This window comes from Ornithorhynchus anatinus, chromosome 10, assembly GCF_004115215.2.
Source record: "Ornithorhynchus anatinus isolate Pmale09 chromosome 10, mOrnAna1.pri.v4, whole genome shotgun sequence".
Lineage (NCBI taxonomy): Eukaryota > Metazoa > Chordata > Mammalia > Monotremata > Ornithorhynchidae > Ornithorhynchus > Ornithorhynchus anatinus.
Genome location: NC_041737.1, coordinates 21,266,436 through 21,287,086, shown reverse-complemented (window position 1 = coordinate 21,287,086; position 20,651 = coordinate 21,266,436). Strand labels below are relative to the sequence as shown.

General features: G+C 37.6%; 1 protein-coding gene across 1 annotated transcript in view; it reads left to right on the top strand.

Annotated features, from left to right (window-relative positions):
- GPC6 (glypican 6) overlaps window positions 1–20,651 on the top strand; it is a 719,587-nt gene that overhangs the window by 65,052 nt on the left and 633,884 nt on the right. The window lies entirely within an intron of this gene.

Here is a 20,651-nt window from a genome sequence, read left to right as displayed (position 1 = left end):
TAGAACAGTGCTTGGGACATAGTAAGCACTTAACATATACCATCTTTATTATCATTATATTTTGTTACCTTATGTGGCAAATGTAACTACCTTTTACTTGAGTTTTCACCTTGAAAATGTCTGTAAAGTTTTCTTCTTCCTCAATCAAAAGTATTTTTGTGAAAATCAAATTAAATATTGTATACTTATATTATGAGAGCAGTACAGGATATTTGTTAGATTTGATCTTCCTGAAACATAGAACTTTTTTTTAATTTAGTAGGCAAAGCAGTTTATAACTATGGTATGTCACTAATTGTAACAGAATGGATAATGAGATTTTTATTAGTTCATAAGGGAGTGGCTAGTAAGATTTTTGAATGTCTGATCTTCCACGTAAAAAGACTGCCCTTTGCTGCTCCGATCTTTTACTAACCAGAGTCCCTGGTTCTGTTCTGATTTTCCCTTTGCATCAGAATTTTCCCTAAGCATTCATCCATACAAACCATTTTCTTATGGTATTTGCTAAGCACTTACTGTATGTTTAATCCCAATGCTGGGATAGATACAAGGTATCAAGTTAGACATAGTCCACATTCCAAATGGTGGTCACAGTCTTAATCCCATTTTACAGATGAGCTAACTGAGGCACAGTGAAGCTAAGTGACTTGTCCAAGGTGACACAGTGGACAAGTGGTGGAGCTGGGATTAGAACCCAGGTCCTCTGACTCCCAGCATGCTCTTTCCACTAAGCCATACTGCTTTTCTGTTAACCTTGAGGTGTTGACAGCCTATCCATGTAGAGATGTCCTGAAGGCTGGAGAAAATACATGACTGTAGAGAAGGAGAGAAATCAGGGCTGGGGCAATAGATTTAGGAATCATCTGCTTAGAGGTGATAGTTGAAGCCAAGGGAGTGATTAAGCAGGTAATCACTCTGAGCCTTGAGGGATTCCCACTATTATGGGATGGGAAGCAGAGGAGGATGCCATGGAAGCAACTGACAATGAGCAATCATAGAGATAGGAAGATAACCAGGATAGGACAGTGTCAGTGAAGCTATGGTTAATTAATGTTTCCAGGAGAAAGGCATGGTCCACAGAGTCAAAGACAGCTGAGAGGTAGAGAAACTCTCAGTGAAGTAAGTAGGATGTAGTACATGTCATTGGCTTTGGCCAGAAGGAGATCATTGGTGACTTTTGACAGAGCAATATCCATGGAGTGAATGCGATGGAAGCCATATTGGAGGGGGTACAGGAGAGAATTGGAAGACATGAAGTGGAAACAGCAGATGTAGACAACTTATTCAACAAGTTCAGAGAGGAATGGTAGAAGGTAGATAGGGCAAGAACTGGAGGGAGCTGTGGGGTCACATGAGCATTTTTATTTTATTATAGGGGATGTATGAGCATGTTTGAAAGCAGTGGGGAAGAAGCATTTGGCAAGTGCAAGGGGAAGCTAGGGAAGTAAGAAGTGTTGGGACAAATATTTTGATAAGGTGAGAGGGATGGGGTCAGAGATGCAGGTAGAAAAGGTAAATTTTGATCAGAGAAATGAGGTCTCCTTGAGATACTACTGAGCAAAATGGAAGAATTGAGGAGGGTTAGGAGGAGGGAGGGACCATAGATGAAGCATGGGGAACTTCAGCGAGATTACCCCTGATTATTTCAATTTTACTGATAAAGTACGTGGCCAGTTCCTTACGGGAAGAATATTGGAGGAATGGAACAAAAGGTCTGAGAAGGAAGTTAGAAGTCTCAATCTACTGATGAGGGCAGTGGCCATTGGAGTCAATAAAAGTCGACAAATAATGATTCCAAGAGTCAGAAGGTAGAGGTAAAGGAGACAAGGATGAAATTGAAGTAACAATGGTAGCCTGATATCTTGATTTTCACCAGCAAGGTAATATCTTGATTTCCATGACTTGTGCACAGGAACAAAGGAAGCTGGCTGTGGGCAAGTGGTACAAGATTGGCCAAAGGATAAAGGAGTGAATGAAATGAGTTCATTAGAGAGAGTAGGTTTGAGGGCATGCATCAATTATTCATCAAGGAGAGTAGTTTTGTGTATGGAGACTAAATGTGAAATGATGACTTCAGAAAATTGGGTGCAGGTTAAAAGATTAGAGATCTCTGTGAGGGAACAAGGCAGATATTCAGGAAGCGAGTATGTGGAGAAAAGGTGAGGAGGTTGTCATTGGATAGTGGGATTTCAGAGTTGGTGAGGGTAGAAATTATAGTGATGTGAAATGATGAAATTCAGTGTGTGTCCAGGTTGGGAAGTGGATGAGGTAGGTGGAGCAGTAGGTCATCAGAGTTTAGGAGTAGGATGAATTGAGCAATGAAAGCGTTGTCAGAAACATCCACTTAGATATCGAAGTTCCCGAGGAGCCATGTTGGTATGGAAAAAGAGAAAAGAAATGGGATAATGGCATCTAAGTGAGTAGAGTGCGGGGCAGTAGATGACCGTGACTCATAATGGTCAAATTCTTCCAATTCTGGCATGACCCACCATATCATTGTATCATAATATTGATAAATTATTAGGGTCTATAGTGGTTCAGATGCTTTTGTAAAGCTTATGAGTAACATATAAAGGTCTTTTTAATTAGTTTCTACTCATCAAAATGCAGCAGACCCTATATTTGCTTGATGCCACTGGGATTTTAAAATCATAAAGTCCCAGTGACATTTTAATCCATATTATTGATAACAATAATAATAATCATGTGGATTTGTTAAGCTCCTTTTGTGCACAAAGCAATGTCCTAAGCATAAAGGTTGACAAAGTAGATCTGAACAGTCCCTTGTTTCACATGGAAATCACAGTCTAAAAGGAAGGAAAAACAGGCATTTGAATCAGATCATGTAATTGAGGCACAGAAAAGTGATTTCCCATGTCTACACAGCAGGCAAGTGGCAGAGCTGAAATTAGAACCCAGTTCCTCTAACTCCCAAGTCTGTGCTCCTTCCATTAGGCTATACTACTTCTCACATTGAGAGTCTGGGAACTCATAGATAGGAATGTTCCTCATAAATTAATTTATTGGGTCCTTACTATGTACAGAGAATTACACTAAGTGCTTGGAAGAGTACAATACCACAGAGTTGGTAGGCACATTCCCTGTCTGAGTGATCTTACAGTCTACATGACATTGTCCAGGAAGACCCTGGCTAGGACTTGCCAGAAATTAATGAGATCCTACTACAGTTTATGTAATTAATCTATCAACCTTTTACCTTGAAGACAGTGATTATAGTAGTATCTTACAAACTCTGCTAATGTTTGGAACACTGGAGATTTTGAAATGATTATTGCTACTTTTATGAATACCGATATTCTCATCTACTTCTATAAGGTGGACAATTCAGGTAAGGAAACATATAGGAAACATACTAAGATGCACTGCATGATTCAAAGACTATTCCTTTGGCTTTTCTACTTTTCTTATTTAATTTAACAAAATGCATTGAGCCATAGATTGGTCATGTTTTATTTCCTTTCTTTTTATACTTTGCATGTCAGTTGTTTTCTGAAAGTGGACATTTTCCTCTTAGCCCTCTGGTGTTCACATTATTTTTCAAGTTGATTTTCTTCAGGTTTGAAAAAGAGAGGATGTTTTCTTTCTGTTGAATTTACTTTCAAGTTAAATGTTTTGGAACACACTACAGCAGATCCAAGATAGTATAAAGTGCTCAAAATCTGGCAAAAGAAAAAATGCTTTTCCAAATGAAAATATTCTTCAGCAACAGTAAGAGGAAACATCTTTACAATGTAGTTTAAAAGAAAGTTCTCCATGTCCTCCTAAGAAATATTTGAGAGCTTTCACATGTCCTATGGACAAGTTACTGGATTTTGCCATAGCTTGTTCAGTGACAGCAATTAGCAGCATCAGTAGAGTTGGTAGGCAATTTCAAAATTGCTGATCTCTCCATTTTTGAGCCTTCGGGGAGATTTTCACATTTCTTGTAGCTTTTGTAAAATAAAATCATTGAAGGTGAGTGATCTTCATATTCTCTCTCCTTATCTGGAACCATACAGGGTGTAAGTGTCCAGTTGTTTATTTAGCATTTAAAAGCCAATACTCCTTGTTTCACTTTAAGAAAAACCTACAAATAGAAGTGTTTGGTTTCTATTTTCAGTGTTGGTCTCTAGTGTCATGGAAACTGGAAGCAAAAATTAGAAGTAAAATGGGGAGCCTCGTTCATACCCTCATAGTTAAGATCATGAAAGACTCACCTGTTTCACAAAGATGGCATCAATCTATTGGTCGATGGTATTAAATGAATGCTTACTATGTGCAGAGCACTGTATTAGAGCTCAGGAGAGTGCAATACATCAGAAGTAGCAGACATGTTCCTTGCAATGGTTAATTAAACTATTTGGCTCACTGTAGGTATAATGTTCCTGAAAGATTTGCCTCAGATTTATATAAGCTTAGAAATATACCATTCCCAGGAAATTATAAACTAAAGACCTTAAACTCACAAATAGTCTTTGGAAGCTAAAGCAGTAGACATTACTGTTAGTATCCAAGTACAGTGAATCATAGAAGAGCTTAAGTGTGGAAAAGGGGTAAACAGATATGCAGTTCCACCTATTAAAATAGTGAGGATCATTTAGCAAAGTCCTTTTAATACAGCCTAAATTGGAAAAATATATAGGAAATTACTGGGAATCCAGAGCATGTATGTCAACTAAATGCACTGTAAAAGATGAATTTTTGGAGCCAAGTTTGGAAAGATTTTGATTGAGAAATGATTGATAAATATTTTGCTTGTAAAAGAATGATCTGAATTTGAGTGAGAATTTAAGGATAGATATTTTATAGAGTAAGGCTTGCCCAAAGTGACTGAGACACAAGCCTGTGAGGGAGGAAGAGAGGAAAGGAAAGATAAAAAAGTCTTGAGTGGACAGAGGAACCAGCACTCGAAGTTAAATCACTGTGCAATAAGGGTACATATGCCTGGCACACAGTAAGCACTTTACAAATTCCACAATTATTATTAATATAATCTCATTTCTTTACACAGTGAACAGAAATCTAATGATTACTCAAAGGATGATTTTTTGGGAGATTTGAATAGGAAGGAAGATCAGGGTGACAATAATATATTAATAATAATTATGGTATTTGTTAAGCGCTTACTATGTGCCAAGTACTGTTTTAAGCACTGGGATAGATAAGGGTAATCAGGATGTCCCATGTGGGGCTAACACTTTAATCCCCATTTTACTGATGAGGCACAGAAAAGTTAAATGACTTGCCTAAAGTCACAAAGCAGACAAGTGGCGGAGCTGGGATTAGAACCCATGTCCTTTTACTCTCAAGCCTGTGCTCTTTCCACTAAGCCACGCTGCAGTTAGGATTTCTAATCAGTATTGAGAAAGATTCTAGTAAATGATACTCACATAGACTGGAAAACAGTGTGGCCTAGTGGAAAGCTCACAGGATTGTGAGTCAGAGGATCTGGGTTCTAATTGCAGATCTGCCACTTGTCTGCTATGTGATCTTGTTCAACTTCTTGGTGCATCAGTTCCTTCATCTGCAAAATGGGGATTCAATACCAGTTCTCCCTCTAACACTGTGAGCCTAGGTACAAGATTATCTTGCATTTACCCCAGTGCTTGGTACAATGCTTGGCATATAGTAAGCACTTAACAAATATCAGAATTAATTTGTTAATGTCTGGTTCATCTTCTTGTTCTTAATTTCACAACCATTGAAATTAAAAAAACACAATTCAAAAAATGAGATAGTAGGAGAATGGTTACCTAAACTATTTACTTTTACCAGTGTCAGTTTCTGTGTTTCTCATAATAAGCATACAGTGACTACTCTCTGGATTTTCAGTAATCTGCAATCATTTTGGAAAGTCACAGCATTCTAAATCCCTTGCCAGTTTCTCAGTGTACGTATTTGGAATAGAGTGGTTTCCAGCACACAGCTTCAAATATTTGAGCTCCTAATGCTAAACCAGAAATGGACTTAATGGTAATTGGAAACATCTTTTTTAATCAATGAAAACACAATTTTCTCATTTACTTTCAAAAGACTTCTTATGTCTTAGACTATCATAGGTGGAGTTTAGAACATTTTCTAGGTATGAGAATAAACCCTGAATGGGAAACAAAAAACAAAGAAGGAAATTAACTGAAATGAATTAAATTGTGAAATTATTTCCAGTGTAAATTATATGAGCAATAGCTGTTTCATATGTATCTTTTCTTGACTTAGTGCCAAATAAGACCATCAAATTATCTTAAGTAAATTACAAATCAGCCATATGTTGCAGTGAGAACCATGTGTTAATCACTTAACATTGGTTCCGTAGCGAGAAATAAAATAGTTGCTTTATAGCTTTCTAGAGACTTGGATGTGTAAAATAGAAGAATATGAAGACAATTCATCTTGGTATAGGAAATCTTATTAACTGTTCTTTTGAAATTCCAGTAAGCTATAGAGCCTGGCAATATAGAGCACTCTGCATAAAAATGCAGGGTTTAAAGAGCTATTAAGACTTTCAGAATGACCTGATAATGTAAGTCAGCAGTTTAGGAAATTTGGAAATGATGAAGTTATCACTTTTTATGTGAGAATAAACTTGTCTCCTGATAATAACCTGCTCTATCTCCTAGATATATATAAACAATTTGAAATATTTTATATGAATATTTAATCTAAAGTCAAGCTTTGGATCTGTCGATGAATCATTCTGAAAAATAAGGATATTGTCAGACCCCATTTTAGGAAGACGGCATAAATAGTTTAATCTCATTGTATGCCAATACATGCTACTAGTAAATGGGTGCTAATGGAATTAATTGTATATTTACTGAGAATACTATATGGGCCAAGGATCTTTACAGAACCCACAAAAATTGCACCTGCAGGTAGGCCTTTGGAGACATGACCAAACGTATATAAAACTATCTATTTCCTATGTATGACAGGGGGATGATTTGGGGATGATCATTAGATTAATGTTGGTGTTTGGGGGAATTGGGTTCTTTCCTTGACACCAATTTGATTTTATGGAGAGCTCTGAATGAGGAAAAGAAGAATGTTTGCTGGATAGGAATTGGAAGGTTGCTTATGTGTAATGTTTCATTATCCTGTAACCGGAAAAGGATCCTTCACTGGAAACAAAGAGCTGTCACAAATTATTTTAGTTTGGTTTAAATGTTATATGTCATCCAAATTCAGAAAAGACAGAGAAACAATAAACATTTCCCTAGCTTAGCTGTTAGCAATTGGAACATAGATTTTAAGGTACTATTGTCCTTGAAAATTGCATTTTTTTGGTCAAAGTACTGTTAATTGGAACCAATTGACTCCTAAGAATGATGTTATAAAAATGTTGAATTGATTCCCGCACCCTTTTTGCATAATTGTCCAGCATTTCTGTATTAATTTAATTATAGATGCAATATATACCCACATTAATGTATTTATATTGAGTCAGAAGATTCTACAGTGATTTACCTCTCCTATACTTCATCAGAAGTCAGATCAATACGTTGTCTTCCTCTGGTTACTTGAACCCCCTAGTACATCTCCCACTTAAATACTCCTCAACTTTTGCTAAGCCTTCACCCCTTCTGGTGTGGTAAGATCAAAATTGATGTATTATAAAGTTAAAAAAGCAAGTTCAATTAGAAACATTTCAAGTGCCATTCATTATACCTCAAAATGTTTTTAGTGTGTATTTTATTACCTTGCCTATATTTTCATGTGTGGGAAGATAGATAATCCTTTTTACTTTTTATTGCCTTCAGAATAGTTTTCTATTATTAGAAATTATATTACAATATTATCATCTATAATATATGGTATTATTAAAATTAATATATTAATAGTTTGTTAACATCTAATTTCAGGGAAAAGAGAAATGTTTTCCAGCAATATTAAACTCCTAGATATGTATAAGATGCCCAAATGGATAGAAAAAAGGAAGTAAAATAAGTATGCAATTAAAAATAATCTGGAATTCAGAAGTGTAATGGTCTAGTGAACAGAGCATGGACCTGGGAGTCACAGACCTTGAGTTCTAATCCCAGGTCCGCTACTTGCCTGCTGTGGGAGTTTGAGCAAGTTGCTTAGCTTTTCTGTGCATCGGTTGCCTCATCTGTGAAATGGGAATTAAATCCTTCTCCCTCTGACAGCCTGTGAGCCCTGTATAAGACAAGACTGAGTCCCAGATATTTACCTCAGTGCTTAGAACAGTGTTTGTCACAGAGTAAGCACTTAATAAGTGGCACTAAAAATGATTGAATCATTCTGAATGCCTTTTCATATTCATTGTTGACTGTGATTAGTCTAGTGGAATAACCTGAACTTGACACTGGACTCTACAAGCAGGGATGTCTGCTGTGAAGGTTTCTATCCTCAGAACTATCTGAGGTATTCCATAAAGTGGACTAGTCTAGCAGAAATCCTGAAAAATGATTGGTTATTATGATTTAAAGGCAACCTGTTGGGTTATGGTACAATGTCATTGGCTCTATCCCGTGTATACTTGTATTTTTTAACAATATTTCTACACTTAGCTCAGGGCGGGACTGGGTGGATTGTACTTCAGTTGATCAATTGATCAATTATATTTACTGAGTGCCTACAGTCCCAGCCCTCAACAAGCTTACATTCTAGAAGAGGAGCATACCTATCCACATTGTGGACATTCAAATGCCGAAGGCAAAGAATGAAACAAATTTGAAACTATAAACTAACTGTGTTTATTTAATGGAACAGTACTAGATGATACAAAGCAGCACATATGAACCATAAACAATATTGCTGAAATAAGGACCAATTATTTTTTAATCTTACAGAGGTAATATAACCTAGAAGTACATTTCATTTTTAAAAAATTTATTCTGTAAGACTTAAAAATTTAACAAATCCAAAGAGGTGGTTAAAATGTGCAAACTATGTTAAATTTGTCTAATCATGTTAAGATTAAAGCTTACTTGTAAGTGTTGCCAACTATACATTTCCAAGTCATTTGAGCCAAAGTATAATTGGAGAAATTTAGGTTTATTAATGTTCCTTGGACATCTGTTGGTTAAGCTCTTGCTTTAAAGCCTGATCTTTGCCTCTATAATTACACCACACATCAAGGAATGTCCACCGCTATTCTTTAAGCCCCTGAAAAATTCAAGCCAATTCTTGTCCTGGAAAGTGAGAAAGTGTGTTTATGAGTGTAGGTTGATTTCCATCCCAGGGTATACATAAAGGCCTTATTAATTTATTTAATATTTAAAATGCCCTTTTAGAATTTTCAACCTTACTTTACATGAGCCTTAATCTTTATACATTAGTAAGATGAAAAAATGGAAAACTGTTTCATCTATTTAATTCTTAATACAAACATAAAGTTAGATTTACAACATACTAAAAAGGAAAATATGTTTATAAGTTGTATATAAAATGCCAGACTAAACAATTGAAAGTGCACTCAGAGTTGGACATGAAATCAAATTGTCTTAATAAACCCATTAAAAAAAGACTTCCTTATTTTCCACATAGAATATTTTTTATCTCATGGGGAATGTATACTTCCATGTACCCAGTTACTCACTAACTTTCAGACTGACAGGTACAGGACTTTCAAGAACTAGCTAGAGTTTCCATCGTTTTAACTTAACTCATAGTTCACATCTATTGTTTATAAATGATAGACTTCATCACTCATAGAGACAAACTGGGATTCTTGTTACTGATTTATAATTTAGATCTCAACTCTCTGACTGTGATCCTTCATTGTTTGTGAACTTTTGGGTGGCTCCATTCAGTAAAAGAACAATAAAATAAAATGGCAGCTTAGAAAATCTGGTAATGTAATGTTTCTCTATACACATTTATACCCATAGTCACACAAATCATTCATTCAATAGTATTTATTGAGCGCTTACTATGTGTAGAGCGCTGTACTAAGCACTTGGAATTAGTACATTGATGGGTTTACAGTCTAATCACAGAATATCTGGTCACTGCTCAGCGATGTGCTCACCTAGGCATAACCGATTACAAGGCTAGAGTTGATGAAAGCATTAAATATTTCAAGGACCCTTGCATGGCTGCCTGTATACACTTGGGAGCAGTGTGCCTTAGGAAAAGATTGCTAATGCTGCCACTTTAGGGAAGTAGCTTGGCTTGGTGGAAAGAACTAGGGCTTGGGAGTCAGAGGTCGTGGATTCTAATCCACTTCACTTATGTCACTTAACTTCTCTATGCCTCAATTACCTCAGCTATAAAATGGGGATTAAGATAGTGAACCCCATGTGAGACAGGGACTGTGTCCAACCTGATTTGTTTGTATCCAACCCAGAGCTTCATACAGTGCCTGGCACATAGTAAGCACTTAACAAATACCACAGTTATTATTATTATCCTCATTATTATTATTCTAGGCTGGAGGGAAGATCTGTGAATGGGGTTGGTGGCGAGATAGAAACGATCGAGGAACAGTGTGTTGGTTGATATTAGAGGAGTGGCGTGTGGACTGGGTTGAAGTAGGAAATCCGTAAGGTAAGATATATACATAGAATTGCACTTTATAATAATAGTAATAATAATAATGGTATTTATTAAGTGCTTACTATGTGCCAGGCAAAGTACTAAGCTCTGGGGTGGGTACAAGTAAATTGGGTTGGACACAGTCCCTGTCCCTCGTGGGGCTCACAGTCTCAATCCCCATTTTACAGATGAGGAAACTGAGGCCCAGAGAAGTGAAGTGACTTGCCCAAGGTCACACAGTAAACAAATGGTGGAGCCAGGATTAGAACTCATGACCTTCTGACTACCAGGCCCGTGCTTTATCCACTGAACAGTGCTCTGCACATAGGAAACGCTTAACAAATACCAACATTATTACACCATACTGCTTCCCCTGATGGAATACTTTAAAGCTGATGGTAAAGCATTTCTGTTTGATGTGAAGGTGACTAAGTAGCCAGTGGAAGTTCTTGAGGAGTATGGAGTCATGGACTGAATTTTTTTAGGAAAAGAATCCAGGCAGCATGCTGAAGTAAGACCTGGAGTGGGAAGAGGCTGGAGTTGATGTTATAGGAGGGAAGTGTGAGGGCTGGGTTGTAGTGGAAGAGGAGCGTGATTGGGCAGGGGGAAAGTTAATTGAGTGTTATTTGAGAGTCATTATTTTGAATTTACAGATACATAATTTGAAGGATAATCCAAGCCACTCTTTAATATATATGCTTAGTACAGTGCTCTGCACACAGTAAGAGCTCAATAAATATGATTGAATGAATAAATGCTTTATGAGTTAATTACATTAATCTGTTTGGCTCTGGTTATAAATGTTAGCTATCAATCTATTAGTTAATCCAGCTGGCAATCCCAAGTGCAGTCTAGACCTGTCTGGACCTGTATATAGGGCCATTTCTACATGGAAACATAATTTAGCCAGGGACATATCTGTTCAAATAGAATTAAATGGAATTTTCTTACTTAGGATTGACAAGACAGGTTGTTTAAAAACCCCACTCTCAATACTCTTTCAATTCTCTAGACAGGTAATGTAGACATCAATTTCAAATGTATTTTCATTGTGAAGATGGAATAATGATAATTTTTCCAATTTGCCAATACTGAGACATAAAAAAGAAAAACACCTGATCATTATTGAAATTAAAAATACCTTTTCTAAGTTCAGATGAGGCATTGTTTCCTTTTGTTATGTAATCATGAGCAATCAAATTTTTTTCTGTCCTTAATAAAATTAATGATTACCCAGAGTTAAAATATTTAATGGGAAAATGAAGTTAAATTAAAAGTCCTTACCATTTCCCACAATTCTTCATAAATCTACTTTCAGTTTGCTTGGAGAAATTGTGGTTTGTTTTTCTTCTACTCTACAGGGGTTCATAAAACAGATTTTAAGAAAACAGGTCTCATTTTAAAGAATGCCTAATATATGATTTAGTAGAAGCAGTGTGGCTCAGCGGAAAGAGCCCGGGCTTGGGAGTCAGAGGCCGTGGGTTCAAATCCCCGCTCCGCCACTTAACTGTGTGACTGTGGGCAAGTCACTTCACTTCTCTGGGCCTCAGTTACCTCATCTGTAAAAGGGGGATGAAGACTGTGACCCTCGCATGAGACAACCTGATTGCCCTTGTATCTACCCCAGTGCTTAGAACAGTGGTCGGCACATAGTAAGCGCTTAACAAATGCCAACATTATAGTTCCCTCTCCTGCATACGCTTTGTTGCATTGAAAGCAACGATTCTTTGTATATTATGACTGGTTATGCATTTTTAACTTGTTAGTGACAACTTGAACAAATGCTCAATTATCCAAACCAAAGTCAACTCACTGAAAACAGACTAATAGTGTTTTTACTCTTGCTCTTCTCTGATTTTTCATGGGAGAGAATTGCAGGAACCACTTAGCCCAGAAAGTGATTTGAGTAACCTCAATTTTTCTCTTGGGCAAATCATGCATGCGTGGTCACCTTCTGTGGTCCTCGCCCACAGATAAAAATTGCACTCAACTCTGGCATGCATGGACTTTGCAACTCCCAACTCAACTATAAAAAGCGTGATTATGTCATTGAGCTTATGGAATTGTCATGCTTTCCAATGACTACTAAGTACTAAATATCTTTAATCCAACCTTATTGGTTAACCCATCAATGCCCAGATCATCTTTCTACAAAACATTAAGGGCATGTCACCCCACTCCTCAAAAATTTCCAGAGGTTTCCTATCCACCTCTATATCAAACAAAAACTCCTCACTATTGGTTTTAAAGCACTCCATCACCTTGTCCCCTCCTACCTCACCTTCTCTCCTTCCACAACACAGCCTGCATTCTTCTCTCCTCTAGTGCTAACCTTCTGACTGTGCCTCAATCTCGCCTGTCTCACTGCCTGCCCCTGGCCCATGTGCTGCCTCTGTCCTGGAATGCCCTCCCTCCTAAAATTCGACAGACAATTACTCTTTCCCCCACCCCCTTCAAAGCCTTATTGTAATAATAATGATGGTATTATTTGTTAAGCGCTCATTATATGCTAAGCACTGTTCTAAGTGCTGGGGTAGATACAAGGTAATCAGGTTGTCCCATGTGGGGCTCACAGACTTAATCCCCATTTTAAAGATGAGGTAACTGAGGCACAAAGAAGTTAAGTGACTTTCCCAAATCACAAAACTGACAAGTGGCGGAGCCGATATTAGAACCCACTACCTCTGACTCCCAAGCCTGTGCTCTTTCCACTAAGCCACACATCTCTTCCAAGAGGCCTACCCAGACTAAGTGCCACTTTTCTTCATTCCCACTCCCTTCTGGGTCATCCTGACTTGCTCCCTTTGCTCTTCCCCTACCTACCAGCCCCACAGCACTAATGTATATATCTGTAATTTTATTTATTTATATTGATGTTTGTCTCCCCGCTCTACACTGTGAGCTTATTGTGACCAGGGAATGTAATTGTTTTTTGTTGCACTGTACTTTGCCAAGCACTTAGTACAGTGTTATCTACACAGTAAGTGTTTAATAAATATGATTGAATAAATGAGAGAATGAATATTATTTACTGAGCACTCACTTGCACTTAAACTGTGGGATGGGGGCTATGACTGACCTATCTTGTATCCATCCCAGGGCTTAGTACAGGGGTTGGCAGGTATAAAAACTATTATTATTATTATTTATCATTATTACTGAGCAGTGTAGTAAGTGTTTGGAATCATAAATAGAGTTAGAAGACATGATTACTTCACTCATGGAAGTTAACCTCTACCAGAGAAGACATATACAGATAAAGAAGAGAAATAAACCTGAGTATTTAGTTAAGTTCAGTTTGAAGTGGTAGATTGCATAAGTGCATACTTAGCACAGAGTGCTTAGACTGTTGAAGGGGGATTGGACCTGAGTTGAATAAAAATTAATCAGGAAAGGCCTTCTGCAAGATATGAGATTTCATAAGAGCTTTGAAGGAGGAAAAGGAGTGGACTGAAAGATATTAAGTGAAAGGTTATTCTAGGCAGGTGGAAAAGTATGAGCTAGGGAGAAACAAGAAGGAGGCACAGTGAAAAGAATAGCTGAGAGGAGCACAGAGTACAAGTAGTAGTATAGTGAGAGAAGATAGACAAGTGAAAAGGAGAAAGTTGATGGAGTGTCTTGGAACCATGGTTAGGAGTTTTTAATTAATGCAGAGAGGAATGGGTAATAATGAAGGTTTTTTAAGTCTGAGGAGATGTGCCCAGAACATTTTAGAAAGATAACTCAGATAGGGGAGTGAAGCATTGATGTTAGACATTAGGCAGGGAGACCAATGAGGAAAGTTATGTGTTCTTCAACTTGATGTGCACAGGTAATTGAAGGAAGTAACATTTTTCTGAGGCCTGACTAAGGGTAGGTTTTGTGGGTATAGATGAAACAATCAATAATCTCACTTAGCAAATAACTACAAAAAAATCACTTTCACTTCAATTTGTGTTTAGTAGTATCTTAGATGCAGACCTTTTAGTCAGTTAATAATTTGCCTTTAGTATATTTTTTGGTGACAATTTAGTCCCAAAGAGCCAGAAAATTATAGGGTTGTCTCATAATAATCAGATATCACTTTTGAGATACCTCCTGATGGACTGGTAGAGAAGCTCAGCTGATTGATAGCTACTCTTTTTGAATGCTGACAGTTCTACATTTTTTTACCTTTCTTCCTACCAACAATCTTCCTGAAATCTGAGTACCCTTATGAGGCTCCCCCTCACAGGATGAAAGGATGATTAGGAGGGACAGGCAAGTGATAAGTAAAAAAAAAATCCTAGAATGCAGTCTGTAAATATGGGGGATGGATTCATGTTAGGTTCCTGAGAAGGATCCTGAACAAAGACTAGAGGTTAGGAGCTTTAAAAACACTGACTCCATTTGGATATTCCAATCCCTTCTAATGTAAGGTTAGGGTTTAGGAGAGGTGTGCTTCAGTTCATACAGTGCTTAACCAACCCAAATCTTAATAATGTGGCTGTAACACCTTGGAATTAAATTATGATTTATTTCATTGTAATGTATGCTACTACCTTTGAGCCAATGGTGGGAGTAAACATGCATCTAATCTTATATCATGTTCCCTGAATTCTACATTCCTATATGGTGCTTCCAGTACTATATCATTGTCTAGAAGTGCAATTTGAGCTATGTATAGTTAAAATAGCTTAAATACATGTTCAAAAATGGCAGAGGTGGTGGAAAACATACAGCAAAAGATGGGATCATTCATTGACCAAATGCTGGAAATTCTGATGTCCTGCTGTCTTGTACTTCCTAAGGAGGCACTGGAGGAGAAGATAAGATGTGGGTAAGAGGACTGCCAGAAAAGGGAGCTGGGACAGAAACACTATGCAGCATAATAAATTATTTCACCTTTTAACTCCAAGAACTGGCCTGAAACAGATCAACTCTGAGCCTGCAGCTCACCTCCCTTTCTAAAACAGGGTCCAGATTGGTGTTTTATGTTGAAATGCAAAATGTCAAAAACTGAACTCTTCATCTTCCCTCCCTTTTCCTCCTCCAGACTTTCCTATTGCCGTTGAAGATGCCACCATCTTCCCTGCCTCACAAACTGACAACCTTGGAATTATCCTTGACTCAGCTCTTTCAGTGGCAAATTCATTCAGTCACTAAATCATGTTGGTTCTAGCTTCCTAATGCATAGAGAAATGTTATATTGAGATTTGTTCTTACTGCTTGACTTTTAAAATCCATGCATGCCACTGGGATTTAGATTTCCTCCATACAGAACTGGGACCCAAGTATGTTTTTTCATGAAAACATTCTCCTAACATGGCACTTATCCTTTGAGAAAGGCAATTGGTTTCTTACTAGTAATTGTAGGACTGGTCCTATAATTGGACCTAGATTGGATTTAAGCATAAGATAGATGAGTATAATTAGTTCTTTAATAACATATATGTTCACTGTTGGCTTTGAATAAAATGTTTTGGGGAAATTAAGTAATGATCTTTCAACAAGATGTGTGGATGTGCACAGAGTGAGCCAAAACATGAGTATCATAAGATGAGTTATGGTATACTAACCTAACACTACATTCTAGGATGATAAATTCCAAAAAAAACTTAAGGCAAGAAGACTTTTAGATGTATTTCTTATTCTTTGAAGCCATCTTCTTTCTCACTGAGGTTAAAATTAATTGAAATGTAAGAAGATAGTGGATATTGGAAGAGTAAAACTGGCCTGGGAAGATCAAATGCCATAATCATAGCTCTCGAGTTGTCAGCTAAAGATACTCGAGACTCCATTGAAGAATATAGATTCAGGTCAGACAATCTCTAGATGGTATTTGAAACTGTTTTGGTTCTGTAAGTTTAGTTGGGTAATTCCTTCTTCATATGTCTGAAGCAAATATATTATTTGTTTCAATATGAAAACAGAACTTTTCTAGTTGCTTCATTGGTTGCAGAGGGACTCTGGAGCAAATATGTTTGCCATTTTAAGAAATCAAGAATATAAAAAAGGGTCCTAGAGTGTATGAGAAGTTTCTCTAATTTCATGCATTTGTCAATACACAGTTTTTGCACATTTCATAATGATAAATGGAGTTGTTTGTGTGTGTGTAAATTTAAATGCAAAATCCTTGAAATCATTTTATTCAAGAATATGTAGATTAGCTCTGTTTTGTAACTTGGAAAATGTTTGCACTTTTTATGTAATTTGTAATATTGGTGGGAATATAAGGAATCCTCAAATAGAAGTTTTGGGGTTCAATGTACAAAGTGAATGAACAAGAGACAACATTTAATTTTATGAGGAAAATGCATTATAAGTTCATTATATTTCCAAATATATACCTGAACATATGCCCTCCAATTTTTTTTTATAGGACTGATAAAAAGTAGTGTGAGAAAAGGGCTTTCTATGTCCAGGCTTCTTTGGATCTGTCTCTGGTATTTCAGGATTTGATGTTTTTAAGAGTGTGTCCTACCAGATATATACACCACCTAATCATAAAGATAAATGAAAACCATGGTCCCTGCCACCAACTTACATAGGTCAGACACTGGACCAAACTTTGTCCTGGAAAGGCAATCAAAGACTCTGGAGACAGTGGGAAGAAAGGGTCTAATTACAGGAAGTATGTGTTCTTCTGGAAATGGCACCCAAGATTTCATGTTAGACTGTCCATAGAATGTGTATGATGTAATAAGTGCCCTTTTCTCCATATTTGAAGACAAACATCAGTGGTCATTCTAGATCTAGATACTCCAGTTCAGAAACTATACTTTCACCTTTAGGTCTCACCATTCGGGGTGACTACTTAAAAAAGAGAACGTTTGAGAGAGACCAGTTCCATTTGCCACCACACTTAAAGGAAGGCAGAGGAAGTCAGGAGAGTCACTCCATGGTCTTCCTTCCTGGAGGAAGTATAAATAAATATATAGCCAAGCCAATCAGAGGGAAGGATTGGGAAGCCTATAAAGGGGCTAGGTAATTGGACAAAATCTTTCACCATCTTGAGGTGAGCCATGGTAAGTCATTGTTTTGGAGAACAGAACTCAGGAAGAGCCCCTGATGTGCATCCTGATCAAGCAGATAGATATAGGGTACAGTATCAGATATGATCCTGGGTTAGGATTCAAAGCTTTGGAGGGTTGGTGTCCAGATTTAAGACTTCAGAAGAGCAAAGCTCCTTACCCTGAAGGGGAATAAAGATGCTAAGAGGTACTGTTTCCAAACAACTCAGAGGGTGTGACTGGATCCTAGGATGTCCTAGGGGAAAGGATCAGAGGACTATGAACTCCAAGATACCTAAAATACAGTACAGAAGGTTCATATTAGATCTGTGGAAAGACAGTTTGAACTGGATTTGCTTTCATTATTACAGAATTAAGAACCCATTAAACAATAATAATAATAATGTTGGTATTTGTTAAGTGCTTACTATGTGCAGAGCACTGTTCTAAGTGCTGGGGTAAACACAGGGGAATCAGGTTGTCCCACGTGGGGCTCATAGTCTTAATCCCCATTTTACAGATGAGGAAACTGAGGCACAGAGAAGTTAAGTGACTTGCCCACAGTCACACAGCTGACAAGTGGCAGAGCTGGGATTTGAACTCATGAGCCCTGACTCCAAAGCCTGTGCTCTTTCCACTGCGCCACGCGCAGTACTAGATTTCAGGTCTTGGTGCCTCCAGAGATGATGTAGGTAGAGCACAAGTTCCAGTTGCCTAGAGACATGTAGATCTGTGTGGAATAACTTTCTTTGTGAGCTTCCTGTCACCAGCCCTGGAGAAGGAATTTAGGCTAGTCCCTGATAATACCGCCATAGGATAGACACCTGGGCTTCATTCAGAAGGATGTGTAACCTTTTTATGGGCAGGGAATGTATCTGTTAATTCCATTATAGGCTTTGCACATAGTAAGCTGTCAATAAATACATTTTATTGATTGATTGATGTGGCAGTGATAGGTGTTTAGTAACTGAGTTACACTGAGACCAGCTCCAGCAGACTTGCATTAGAAGAATAGAAGACTAGGAATCTTTTGGACCCAGCAGATGCTGACTGGGGCCCAGTGCTCCTAAATTGATTTTGGAGGTATTTCTGCTGGGATTTGGGTGGGGCTGAAACCTCCCAGTAACGTGGCCGAAGTATAGATGGATATTCCGGAGGACACTGTATTTATATATGTGTGTTCCTTTCTTTATGCACTTGAAAGAGAAAGGAATTCAGTAAAGTAAAGGGAACAATGGGTGGAGGTGGTTGACGTTCACATTCATGGTGAAAAGCATCATTTGCATGTTTAATTATAGGAATGAAAAATGTACAGATGAATCAAGTAGGAAAATGGCTCACCATTCCTTTAATTTTGGGGATATTGAATCATTTCTGTTCAGGCTCATGAGATCTTTGCCATTTTTTCTTTGATTTGCACAGTGCAATTCTCTTATTATAATTTTGAAGAAAAATGAGCAAACCCATTTTTAATAATGTTTTTGAAATTTGTGATGGCATTAACTTTTAGTTTTCTAAGTTTAAATGTACCTATTTGCAATAATTCTTCAAATATACTGTATTTAAAATTAGCAGAAAGACAGGCATTTAGCAGTTGACCACTACTGCATTTCAGAATTACTGATTAGAGACTAATAATGTGAATTTCAACACTGGTGCTCACATTTTCAAGATATACTGCAGGCTATGGAGCTTAAACAGGTCACCATTAATTTTGCTGATTTGTGGAATGTTTTCTATTTAACACAACAGTAAATTTCCCATGTCATCATTTTAGTGTAGTTTTAGTTTGGCAGGGCTACTGAATGTTAGGCATAATCACAATTGAATTTAGGAGACCAAAAATGATCAAAACTGTAAAAAATTTGTGCTGAATAGTTAAGGTTCTAACAGACATACTGTATACCTCTTAGGGGTTTTAGTTGTGCCTTTCTTCCACTCTTCCTTCAATCCATCAAGGATTGATTGTATTCATCAAGTGTTTGCAGAGAACTGTACTAAGCACTTAAAAGAATGCACTATGAGTACAAATGAGCTTGCAGACTAGAGGGAAAGGCAGACAATGTAAATAAATTATGAAAATGTACATAAGTGCTCTGGGACCGAGGAAGGGGGTAAATAAAGAATGCAAATCCAAGTAGTAAATCCACGCAGAAGGGTTTGGGAGAGGTGGAAATGAGGGCTTAGTCTGGCAAGACATCTTGAAGGAGATGTGCTTTTCATAAGGCTTTGAAGATGGGAAGAGTGATTGCCTGTCAGATATGAAAAAGAGGGCATTCCAGGACAGGTGGGTAGGGGATGTGAGTAAAGGATTGGATACAGGATGAGATTGAGGGACAGTGATTAGGCTGGCATTACAGGAATCAAGAGGGTATGCAAGGTTGTTGTAGAAAATCAGGAAGATAAGGTAAGAGGTTGCAAGATGCTTTAAAGCCTCTTGTAAGGAGTTTATGTTGGACTTGGAGGTAGATGGGTAACCACTGGAGTTTCTTTTGGAGTGGGAAACATAGACTGAATGGCTTTGTAGAAAAATGATCTGTGCAACAGGATTGAAGTAGGGACTAGAGTGAGGAGATACAGGAGGCAGGGAGTTCAGCAAAGACACTGATGCAATAATCAAGTCAAGATAGAAGTTCTTGGATTAATGTGATAACAGTTTGACTGGATTGGTAATGTTGTAAAGGTTGAACTCACAGGATTTTGTGACAGATTGAATGTCTAAGTCCTGTTTTCCTTGCCTTGCACCCTTGGAGCTGGTCTAGGGGAGGTGTGGCAAGGATGGTGTTCACTTCTGTCTGTCTTCTGTCCAATAGTGCAATATTGCAGTAGTCAATGCAATAGTCAGGTAGCAGTGACAAGAATGGACTATGGGTCCCCTAACTCCTTGACTTGGGTTCTTTCCAATAGGCCATGTTGATCTTCATAGAAGAATCTATGACTTAGTAAGTAAATAAGGGTATAAAACATGTGGAAGTAATTGTGTAAGAACCATAAAACATTAAATAGGAAATCCAGCTAACTGAATGCTGTCGTCCTAGAAAAAGCTGTAAAAGGTAGTACAGTGGTTAGATCAATGTGAAATGATAGCTGGATAGAGCTCATGCTTGATAAAGGTCAAGGTTCTTAGCAAATTACATTAGGGGCCACATTTTCAATGCATTAGAGAATAATTCTGTTTACCAT